The following is a 12,073-nucleotide window of genomic DNA, read 5'->3' as shown; positions in this document are numbered from 1 at the left end:
TGGTAGTTTAAAGAAAAAGTTGGTTTTGTTTGGGTTGAGATGCCCCCCAAATTGTTTCCTCCTTTAGAAAGGAAGAGCTCTGGTTCTCAGAGACATAGGATTTGTGAGATATTAAAAATATCGTCTCTTGGTGTGAGACTGGATGCCACTGCAGCATATGTTCTTGTGCTAATCTGCATTGATGGGCTGCTGCTGGAAGTCGGTGTCAGCTCCCAAGAGGGGTTATTATAATCTGGCCAAATGGGCTCTGCAAAACTCAGCATATATTACTTTGAGTAATTTGAATGGAAAACATACACGCCAGGAGTTTATTTTTTTGAAAAAGGAAAGAAACTATACAAGCAGAATTTTCTCGAAAAGGCATAAAACTGTTGTGTTCTGTTTCATTGGTATAATTGAAATTCACCTTGAAATCAGAACAGCAACGATAATTTTATAATTCCTAAATAAGAGTCTTGGGTGTGATAATGCTTGGGGCTTTCTACCAAGGGGGGAATGTTTAAGGGGGGGCATGATTGAGACTCATAAAATTATGCATGGTATGGAGAAAAAAATTCCCACCTCGCTCACTTTCCTAGAATCAGGGGTCATTCATTGAGATGGATTGGTGTGAGATTTAGGAGGGACAAAAGGAACACTGTCCCTTTGAATACCAGTTGCAGGAGCATACTGGGAAGGGAGGCCTCTTCTGCTTATGGGTTTCCCAGACGCAACTCGTGGGCCATGGTGAGAATCAGGATGCTGGACTAGATGGCCCTTTGGCTTAATCCAACATTGCTTTTCTTATGTTCTTATAATTAGGCATAATAGTGATGTAAAAGAAAGTAGTTAGAGGAAAGCAGTTACGGCTTTGTTTGGGTTTTTTGCACAAGTTTGGCAATGAGGTCACATGTCGGGAAAACGTTTTTTAGTGTTTTTAAAGCTAACTTTTCACTAAACCTGCAAAATGTAGCTAACAATGTTGCAGTTCATTGAAATGCTAGTTCAATTGGACTTGCATTTGAAAGCATGTCCTATTAAAAATGGTGGGACTTATTTCTGAATAACTTTGCATCATGTTGGGCTAAATGAATTATTCTGTGTGAAAACATACTTGGCTGTCAACCCTCATTACATTAAATGTGCAGGTAGATGGAAACCTACACTGAACATGGAGGAGCACATTGTACTAGACCGTGCTGGCATGCGTACGAAGCTTGGGAGATCAGTCAGAGGTTTTTATTAATCTCTAAACACTTGCATCAACCACTGGTTTCATTGAACAAATATCCATAAAAATGTCAGCAATCAGCTTCTTCTCCACTTTTTTAGACTTTGGAGTCTATTTCTTCTTAAGACCCTAAAGCTGCGGTTTTCAAACTCTCTGGGAGTTTGAAACCTGCAGTAAGTCTTTGCGGGGGCGGGGGGGAGGCGGCAGGGGGAAGGCAGTGACGCAATCCCCTTGATCGCATCACTCGGGGCTGCAGGGACTGGGGTGCACCCTCCAGTCCCTGCAGCACCTGTCCCTGCATGTGGGGAGCCCTGCGTGAGCGCCTGCAGGGCACCCCAGGTCAGGGAAAGGGAGAGTGGAGCGATCTGCTCTGCCTCCACAAAAGTGGAAGCGGAGCGCGATCGCCCCACTCTCCCTTTCCCTGATCTGGGGTGCCCTGCAGGCGCTCGCGCAGGGCTCCCCGCACACAGGGACGGCTGCTGCAGGGACTGGAGGGTGCACCCCAGTCCCTGCAACCACGTCAGAAGGGAAAGTGGAGCAATCATGATCCGCTTCTGGTTTTGCGGAGCGGGGCACGATCACTCCGCTTTCAATTTTCCTGACCTGGGGAGCCCTGCTGAAGGTTGTGCAGGGCTCCCCGCACTCCCAGGAGGCTGCAGGAGGCTTGGGCAAGTGCACCCAAGCCCCTGCAGCCCCCCTGAGCAGCGCGATCGCGCCGTTGCCTTCCCCCTGTCACCTGGCTGCTCCCACCCCTTAAGGGGGCAGAGGCCAGGACCCAGAGGCTGAGGTATCGCGACGCCCCAGTTTGAATACCACTGCCCTAAAATTTATTTGTTTTGTCAGTAGTGTGAACACAAAGTGTCTAAGCATGGGTAGGCATAGAGGTTAAATTCACAGGCCCTTTGATGTAGTAGAATAGGAAAAAAGTGTTGTTAGGAAACTGGTAGTACATGGCATTCATGCTACAAAAATTATAGTTTAAAAACCAGATTTGCTTTATCTTAGGCTGGTAAAAGAGACAAGGCTTACTTGCATACTTAAAAGAACCTGGGAATTTTTTTTTATAAAGCCTCGTCTAGGACCAAAAAGGCCGGTCATGCATCTTCATTTGGCTCAAGTGCAACAGAAGGAAAAAAGTTCTTTCCATATCAGATGGTTCTCAGCTGATTTGAATTGGCTTAGGTCTTGTAGACAATTAAGAACACAGTCTAAAAGTTATATCATTCTTACGGCTGAACTAGGTTATATCTTTATTATAAACATAACACCGAAGTAGTGTTATGTTTAGTGTTAGTAGTGTTATGTTTAGTGTAGTCACCGAAGAAGCACTGAACAACATTGAGTGCCTGCCTGTGCTGGAAGAGCTTGACAGTGAACCAACCCTAGAAGAACTTCACGTGGCCCTGGACTCCCTTGCCTTTGGCAAGGCACCTGGAAAAGACAGCATCCCTGCTGAAGTCCTAAAATGCTGCAAAGAGATCATCGTCACTGAGCTGCATGAAATCCTCTGTCTCTGCTGGAGAGAAGGTGGAGTACCTCAAGACATGAGGGATGCAAACATCATCACGCTGTACAAGAACAAAGGTGACAGGGGTGACTGCAACAACTACCGCGGCATCTCTCTCCTTAGCGTTGTAGGAAAGTTGTTTGCCCGAGTTGTACTAAAGAGGCTCCAGGTACTTGCAGAGAGTGTCTATCCAGAATCGCAGTGTGGATTCCGAGCCAACAGGTCCACCACTGATATGGTATTCTCCCTTAGACAACTGCAGGAGAAATGCAGGGAACAACGACAGCCACTCTTTATAGCCTTCATAGATCTCACAAAGGCTTTCGACCTGGTCAGCAGAGACGGCCTCTTCAAGATTCTCCCCAAGATTGGATGTCCACCCAGGCTCCTCAGCATCATCAGATCTTTCCACAAGGACATGAAGGGCACTGTTGTCTTTGATGGCTCCACATCAGACCCTTTTGACATCCGAAGCGGAGTGAAGCAGAGCTGTGTTCTTGCACCAACCTTGTTTGGGATTTTCTTCGCTGTCCTGCTGAAGCAGGCCTTTGGAACTGCAACAGAAGGCATCTATCTCCGGACCAGATCAGACGGAAAGCTCTTCAACCTCTCCAGACTGAGAGCAAAATCCAAAGTCCAGCTGAAATGTCTGCGTGACTTCCTCTTTGCCGACGATGCAGCTGTCACTACCCACTCTGCCAAAGATCTCCAGCAGCTCATGGATCGTTTTAGCAAGGCCTGCCAAGATTTTGGACTGACAATCAGCCTGAAGAAAACACAGGTCATGGTTCAGGATGTGGACTCACCTCCCTGCATTACAATTTCTGAGCATGAACTGGAGGTTGTCCATGACTTTGTGTACCTTGGCTCAACGATCTCTGACACTCATTCTCTCGATACCGAGCTAAACAAGCGCATTGGTAAAGCAGCTACCACTTTTTCCAGACTCACAAAGAGAGTCTGGTCCAACAAGAAGCTGACGGAACATACCAAGATCCAGGTCTACGGAGCTTGCATCCTGAGTACACTTCTGTACTGCAGCGAGTCATGGACTCTTCGCTCACAACAGGAGAGGAAATTGAGCGCTTTCCACATGCGCTGCCTCCGACGCATCCTCGGCATCACCTGGCAGGACAAAGTTCCAAACAACACAGTCCTGGAACGTGCTGGAATCCCTAGCATGTATTCACTGCTGAAACAGAGACGCCTGCGTTGGCTTGGTCATGTCGTGAGAATGGATGATGACCGGATCCCAAAGGATCTCCTCTATGGAGAACTCGTGCAAGGAAAGCACCCTACAGGTAGACCACAGCTGCGATACAAGGACATCTGCAAGAGGGATCTGAAGGCCTTAGGGATGGACCTCAACAAGTGGGAAACCCTGGCCTCTAAGCGGCCCGCTTGGAGGCAGGCTGTGCAGCATGGCCTTTCCCAGTTTGAAGAGACACTTTGCCAACAGTCTGAGGCTAAGAGGCAAAGAAGGAAGGCCCATAGCCAGGGAGACAGACCAGGGACAAACTGCACTTGCTTCCGGTGTGGAAGGGATTATCACTCCCGGATCGGCCTTTTCAGCCACACTAGACGCTGTGCCAGAACCACCTTTCAGAGCGCGATACCATAGTCTTTCAAGACTGAAGGTTGCCAATATACAAACATAACAAAAGAAAAACAACCACAGAGCCCCCACATTTGGTAAGGGCTGGTGCACTGGAAGAGAGTGGTGTTCATTCGTTCCCACTGTGCAGTCCTCCTGATCTAAACCTCGGCTGCCAAGTCTTGGTTTACCTATAGGGAGACATACATATGGGTTCGCATGTAGAACATACTGTACCAATACATTTTCCCTAGCAAGGCAAATAACAAAATGGCTAATTTAAATTGCGAATAGCACACAGAGAAAAAGGATGAACTTCCATCTTTTCCAGTCCCACTGTCTCGGCTTGCTCGCTCCTTCATGTCTGCTTTTAAAACAAGTTAGAAAAGGTGGAAATCCCAGTCGTGAATCAGCAACTTCTTGTGTGTCATGGCCCCAAACTAGGTGTCACATGCTTGCTTTGCTTACCTCTTGTCAGGGCGCCAAATGAATTTAACGTCAGATTTCAAAATGTGCTCAAGGTTCAATTGTCTACATATCATTCTAGATAGTTATAGATATCTTCGAATACTTAATTAATTTTAGAGTTTCTTAAATGCAACTAACCTGGGTTCACAGAGGTTAAAAACAGATGCAGTATATATCTTTATGATAAGCTATGCATTTGTAGTAATTGGCTGATATGCAACTAGTTACTATAAAAATAATTTATGATATAGTATGATGCACCAGTGTTTGAACAAAGTTGCAGTAACTTCTAACAGTGCAGTCCTATACATGACTACTGGGAAGCAAATCCAACTGAGTTTAGTTGGATTTACTCCTGGGTATTGTGTGTTTAGGATTGCTGCCTAACTCTGCAATAATTTATTAAACCCATTTTTGGCCAGCCCACAGGTGTACATATTTGGTCCCTGTTGCATATATGCAATGTTTGACAGAAATGGCTAAAGTTAGTTTTTTGAAGGATTCCTTCTGGGTCACCTTATTTATGACTAAATAACTGCTTAATACGTAATGCTTTGTCTCCTCCATCTTTCATATTTCCTTTCATTTGACAGCTGTTTAGACAATCTTTCAGATTGGAAGGGTTTCCAGACAGCTTGATGATTGCTTTCTTGAGATGATTGGCTTTTGCTTGTCAAATTTAAAGTAACTAGACTGACTCTGAGAATTGCTTGCAAACACCTGCTATTTATGGAAACCTGTTCTCTTGTTTCTTCCTGAATAATTGCTTGTTCAAAATGGCAAAGTGTTAGCATTGAAGGCTGGACATTCAGAGATTTGTTGCACACCCTTCCTTGAGAGGGCACACTTTGCATTTTGTATGCTTGCCAGCTGTTGTGCTGTAGGTTACATACACTCTCAGCCGGCTTCTAATAATTTTATTTTTTCCTGTGTATCTTGAGGGTCTCAATACAAAGCTAACTTTTAAATGTTGTGCCTGCACTGATTTTCCCCTTCTACTCCTCTGCTCTGTGCATCTTTTAACTCCACTAATTTGCAGATACAGGTGGGGTATCTGTGGGGGATCCGTTCTCAGACCCCCTTGATACTGAATATAGCGGATAATGAAATTCCCAATATTTGCCCCTTTAACCTGCCAAAGGAACCAGAGCTGTGCTCCAGTCTCTGCTGTAGGGCTTTCTGAAGCCTGGAGAGGCAGCATGCATCTGCCTGCTGCCTCTGCAGGCTTCAGAATGGCCCATAGTGGTGAAAAACGACAATTCATAGAGACTTTTTTAGCCTTTTAAGGCAGAGGTTCTCAGACTTTGAGGGAGCTTTACTCCCTCAGTAAGTTCTTGCAGGGGAGGGGCTAGGGCAGCTAAGGAGGGCGAGGGGGGTGCTTTGCACTTGTTGTTGTTGTAACCTTTATTGGCATATACATACATCAAAACAATATACAAATAAAATTCAGATTTATATAAGATCAGAAGATGGCTCCATAATCCATAAATGCATGTCACACACAGGAAAAATCCAATAGTCAATAGTGCCCCCATTAGCTGATCTCATACAGGGCTAAGCTTCCAGTCTAATTTCCTGTGTACTTATGACTGTGGCGATAAAACAAGAGATGTTGATAAGAGTTTCTCCCTTCTCTACTGACAAAAGTACTTGTAGCACATCTGCCTCTGCCCATCCCCAGAAGCGCACTAGGATGGGCATAAGATGTTTCTGACGTTGGGTCTTATGCAAGGGGCAGAACAAAAGGATATGTTCAACTGACTCCACATGGTTCAGATCATAAGGACAGAGCCTTGTGGAAAGAGGTATCCATTTAAACTGGCCCCGTAGAAGGGCTGAAGGAAGGGCATTACATCTTGCCAGCATGAAGGCTCTTCTTAACTGCGGATTATACAGCTGGGATAAATAAAATGGCATCCTGCCTAACTAGACGGGTACATGAAAGTGCAATGGGGAGCAGGAAGTGTTGGCCAAACTCATTAGCTCTTGACATTCAATGTCCATGATTCTCTCCCTGACAACTCTATATGCTGCTGTTTGACACAACATACCCAGACACCAATATCGAGACCAATTGATTTTAACTTGGTGTATAAAATGGTGATCCCACAAGGCAGGACCGAGTCTGATACCAATTGGAACATCAGACTGTCATTGACCACATTGAAAAGGATACCAAGCCAAAACTTTGCAAATCTTAGCCACGCCATTGTGTTCAACCTGATAAGACCTGTCTCAAGGCATAAAACGGAGTAAGGGACACATCTTGGCATGCCTAAAATTTTCCTAAGGAAAATAGATTGAATATGCTCCGTAGCTAGATTTAGCTAGATTTAGTGTCTTTGCGCTTACTTCAAGAAGGGAGGGCTACAGCAGGTTGCAAGAGGTGCGAAGGAGGAGACCCGCAGAGGCGGTGGACATGTGCTGCCTCTCCGAGCTTCAGAAAGCCCTCCAGAGGAAACCAGAGTGCAGCTTCAGTCCCCTTTGGAGGGCTTAGGTGGGGCCGAGTCCAGGGGACCTGCATTGAGCCAGATCTGTGGATGAAAATTCAGCAGGTAAACAGGCTCCACCTGTATATAAATGAGAATGTAAAGAAAATCAGCAATAGTTATAGGACAGAGCACTTCTCATGGCTCAAATGTTTCTTGAATTTAGCGCACTAGCCTTGGAAGTGCTGCATTGTATTCTCCATTCTTTCTTTTGGACTGGGTAGAACTCTATTGGGACCCATCTAGCTTTACGAGACAAAAAAAAAAATGTGTACCAGCCACTCAAGCCATTGTTATCTTTTTTACAATGTGGAGGGGGGTGCCTTCTGGAGCATTTGTTGAGCTCCGTGTTCATCTGATTGGGACCATTCTGGTGGCTTTATGTTTCCCTTCATCTGGCCTTCAATAAGAGCCAAGGCATATTTGCCTACTTGCAGATTAACATAACATGTGGCTCAGTTTTGCTTTCTCTAGGGCTCAATATATTTTCCTTGTCAGTTTTGTAACCCACCAAAAATTGGGTTGTGATCCATTTGTGGGCCCTGACACACAGTTTGGGAACCACTGTTTTAGTTCAATGTGCAGGGTAAGTTCTTACTCATTTTGGTCTATATAGGGGGATTGTATTGGGTACTAATAATGTCAAGTGGTCAAGACTCAATTTTAGCTATTATTTATTGTTTGTCAGAGAGGCAGAATCTCAGTTCCTCCATCATATTAGTTGCTTGAAAGGTTCATAGTTGCTATTTTGAAACATAGAATGAACCAGTGTGGAGCACACAACAACTGTAATTCAGCAAGATAGCTTGGCAAGCTGTCTTGGCTTTCTCCTAGGCTTTCGCCATTACTGGCAATGAAAAGGGAAAGAACATTGTTTCCACGTGGATTTTCCTCTGCCGTAGCCAACACTGGATAGATAGTGTTTGCACATGGGTCTCAAGAATATGGCAGTTGCATTTGTGAATGGAGTGCCAGCCAGTCAACATCAGAGAAGAATATGGGGGGGGCACTGTGTCCACGGATCCCTGGTATCTATTGGCAGATTGGACTCTGCCGGAGTCCCCCGTGTGCCCCCTCTGGAAGTAAAAGGAGCTCCGCCTCTGCATGGTCCTCTGGGCCACTCAAGGCATTAGGAGTCCTGGGGAAGCCTCTGAGGGCATTATAAGGCATTAAAAAGTCACTTCCAGTTTCATGGTGAAACCGGAAGTAATCTGAGCCCAAACTGCATAGCCTCTGCTGTCCTCGGAGGACCCTGTGGAGGCGAGGGGAGCAGAGCTCCCTTAGTCTTTGTAGGGTGGGTGGGGGGTGTTCCCTGGTACCTATGGTTTCAGTTAACTGCAGAGGTTCCATTCCAGATACTGGGGCATGCCTGGAAGTATAGGCTTCTCTCTCTCCCCCTCTCCTTGTGTACACTGTGCATATTTGGAAAATTTTCCTATTATGCAAGATACTTTTTTAAAAATAACATTCAGAAGTAATGGTGGTTTTCAGTATTACCCTGATAAAAACTGTGCCCCTGCATTTTTTTAAACTAGTCATTTCCTTCTGAGACAAAATGCTCAACATGTTTATCCATATGGACATCCAATCCATAATAAAAGGGCCAGAAGTTCCTTTTATTCATTCCGACACATATACTGCAGATACTCGCCTATAAGTTGACATCACAGATAAGTCAAGGGCAGGTTTTGAGCCAACAATCATGGAATTTTCTACGACCCTTGGATAAGTTGGGGGTTAAACTTAGGGGAGTGTCTGGCTATAGTTTTGTCTGATTTTACCCGAGGCCAGATCCTGAAAAATAACCTACCACTAATTGTTACCAACACAAGAACAGCCCCACTGGATCAGGCCATAGACCCATCTAGTCCAGCTTCCTGTATCTCACAGTGGCCCACCAAATGCCCCATGGAGCACACCAGATAACAAGAGACCTCATTCTGGTGCCCTCCCTTGCATCTGGCATTCTGACATAGCCCATTTCTAAAATCAGGAGGTTGCACATGCACATCATGGCTTGTAACCCATAATGGATTTTTCCTCCAGAAACTTGTCCAGTCCCCTTTTAAAGGTGTCCAAGCCAGACGCCATCACCACATCCTGTGGCAAGGAGTTCCACAGACCAACCGCACGCTGAGTAAAGAAATATTTTCTTTTTTCTGTTCTAACTCTCCCAACACTCAATTTTAGTGGATGTTCCCTGGTTCTGGTGTTATGTGAGAGTATAAAGAGCATCTCTCTATCCATTTTATCCTTCCCCTGCATAATTTTGTATGTCTCAATCATGTCCCCCCTCAGGCGCCTCTTTTCTAGGCTGAAGAGGCCCAAATGCTGTAGCCTTTCCTTATAAGGAAGAACTAAGAACTGTAGAAGGAAGAACTAAGAACTAAGAACCTAATAACTGTAGTCTCTAATTTATTAAAAACATAGTAAAAGATCATAAGGTACATTTTTATTCTTTTTTAAATTCTGGTCTTCACCACATTTTGCAAACACTATCAGAGTAAGTGCAGTGTAAACTACATACCCGTAAAACAGTGGTTCCCAACCTGTTATTCACGTACTCCCAGGGACACTCAACAGGACCTTTGGGGTACTTGAAAAAGAGTGGAATAATGGCAGAAAAAGGCAGGCCATGCTCCAGAATGCATTGCCAAGGCAGGAATGCCTTGCAAGGACCAGCAAGGCAGGAAGGGAGGTAGCTAGTTGGCTGTGAAAGCCCCACCAATAGCTAGTTTTCGGTCATCAATTCATGTATGAACCAGTGACTGAAAACCATCACAGTAAAAATGCTGAAACATAATATGAAAAGTGATCAATCACCCAGAATTTCTCTGGACACTTCTGGTGCAAAACAATGCAAAGGCAGAGTCTTCTGTTCTTCAGACAGATGAAAAGAGAAAATATGTGATGAATACATCTGGGCTTTCATATGGAGGAGATGAGGGCTTGTATTATTAATTACAACATTTTGCTAATAGGAAGGGTACAATTTATGGAAATGGGCTGCCAAGGGATATGCAAGTGAAAAAGGTTGGGAACCACCATGAATCAAATCCACCTTTAAGGTGTCTGGTGTGTTAAGCCAGAAGCTCTATCTACAACATACAACCCATAACAAATAACTGAGAGTGTGCAATTCAATTTGCAGCAGAGAGATGAGATATTTGCAACCCTTTTTACTCAGAAATAGACCCACTGCTTTCCATGGGTGTTATTCTTAAGTAATGGTGCACTGAATTGTAGCCTGGGAAGGAGGGTCCCATCCTGGTGTTTCAAAAAACAGACCTGCTTTGCAAGCATTTGCCAAGCAGAACCAGGAAGGAGAATTGAAGATTAACTTTGGCTGGAATGTCCCAGGAAAATCACTATAGCAACTAAGGAAGTGCCTGCCTGAGCTTTGCTGAGCTGAGCAGAGAATCAGAGTTGAAAGGCTCTGATTGACCTGGAGATAAGGCGAAGTGATAATTGGAGCTTGGCAAAAATTTCACTTACTATACATGAGTATCTACAGTACATTTTAATATTTATTCTAAAGATATATAATACAGGAAACAGACTGCTAGACTGCTGTGCTCTAGCTTTTCTCAGGTTTTTATTTCTCCATTGAAGCTGTCCTACTACTCAGCCTTATATATGGAATATTTTATTATTGCTATGACTTATTATAACTTGAAATGAAAGTACTGTCTCTGAGGTACTAAGAATGCTCATTTCTTCTGGGTCACCATTAGTGTTGCAGAGTAAAGAACCACAAACAAATATGAACCCATTACCTCACCTCTGTTGAATTTATGAGGAAAGACAGGCTAGAATTATTGACAAGGGCATTTGACATTAATCTTTATTACACTGAGTGGCTTCCTGGAGAAAAATTTATGCAGAAGTGTTTGTCATCTTTAGGCTGTATCTAAATAAATTTGGGGTCAAACTACATGTTCAAAAGAGCATGTGAATTTGGTCCTGTGTGAGTGTACCCTTTTAGGTAGTGTGTGGAGGGCACCCACTGTGGAGGGAGTAGGGGGTTCAGTTTTTAGCCCGCCACAGGTATAACCCTGATTGTTTGCCCTCCATGAACTATTTACAATTTTTAGGACGTTGCGTAGTTTTCAGTTGAACCTTTCAAAAAATTATAAATGGTGCATGGGGGGTGAGTAGTTGGTGCTAGATTCATAGCATGAGGCTAAGAGCAAAAGCCCACTTCTCACAGTTTCATGGCTTTTCCTCATGCTAGTTTAAAAAAAAATTAAAAAGCAAGGGGCAAATTTATAATTTGTTTGGCCCTTGGGCAAGTCTAAATTCTATATTGAATTTAATGGGGTTAACGGTGCAATCCTATGCATCAGTGGTTCCCTTTTTTTTTTGACTGGCAGCACCCTTCACCTACTAGGCCACTGGCTGTGGCTCCCCATTAGGGCTACAATCCTATACAGTGGTGCCTCGCAAGATGAATGCCTCGCACACTGAAAAACTTGCAAGATGAAAGCGTTTTTGCGATTTTTTTGGTGACTCGCAAGACGAATTTTTCTATGGCTGTGCTTCGCAAGACGAATTTTTAAAATTAAAAAGTTGAAGTTTTGTGCTTGAAATTTTTGAAATCCTCTGTACAGTATGTATGCCTTTAAAGAGCACTTAATAAACACTTTGTAAACAAAATTTGACTTTGTTCTGACTTTTTTTGCCCATAGGAACGCATTAATTAAATTTCAATGCATTCCTATGGGAAACCGCGCTTCGCAAGACGAAATTTTTGCAATACAAAACGACTTGCGGAACGAATTAATTTCGTCTTGCGAGGCACCACT

The 12,073-nt window shown here is 44.1% G+C and overlaps 1 protein-coding gene across 2 annotated transcripts in view; it reads left to right on the top strand.

Annotated features, from left to right (window-relative positions):
- Positions 1–12,073, top strand: part of TMEM163 (transmembrane protein 163) — a 110,857-nt gene that overhangs the window by 4,600 nt on the left and 94,184 nt on the right. The gene's annotated exons all lie outside the window — the stretch shown is intronic.

The sequence above is a fragment of the Tiliqua scincoides genome, chromosome 1 (genome assembly GCF_035046505.1).
Source record: "Tiliqua scincoides isolate rTilSci1 chromosome 1, rTilSci1.hap2, whole genome shotgun sequence".
Classification (NCBI taxonomy): Eukaryota; Metazoa; Chordata; class Lepidosauria; order Squamata; family Scincidae; genus Tiliqua; species Tiliqua scincoides.
Note: the sequence above shows the minus strand (reverse complement) of the source record. Positions and strands in the feature narration are given on the sequence as shown.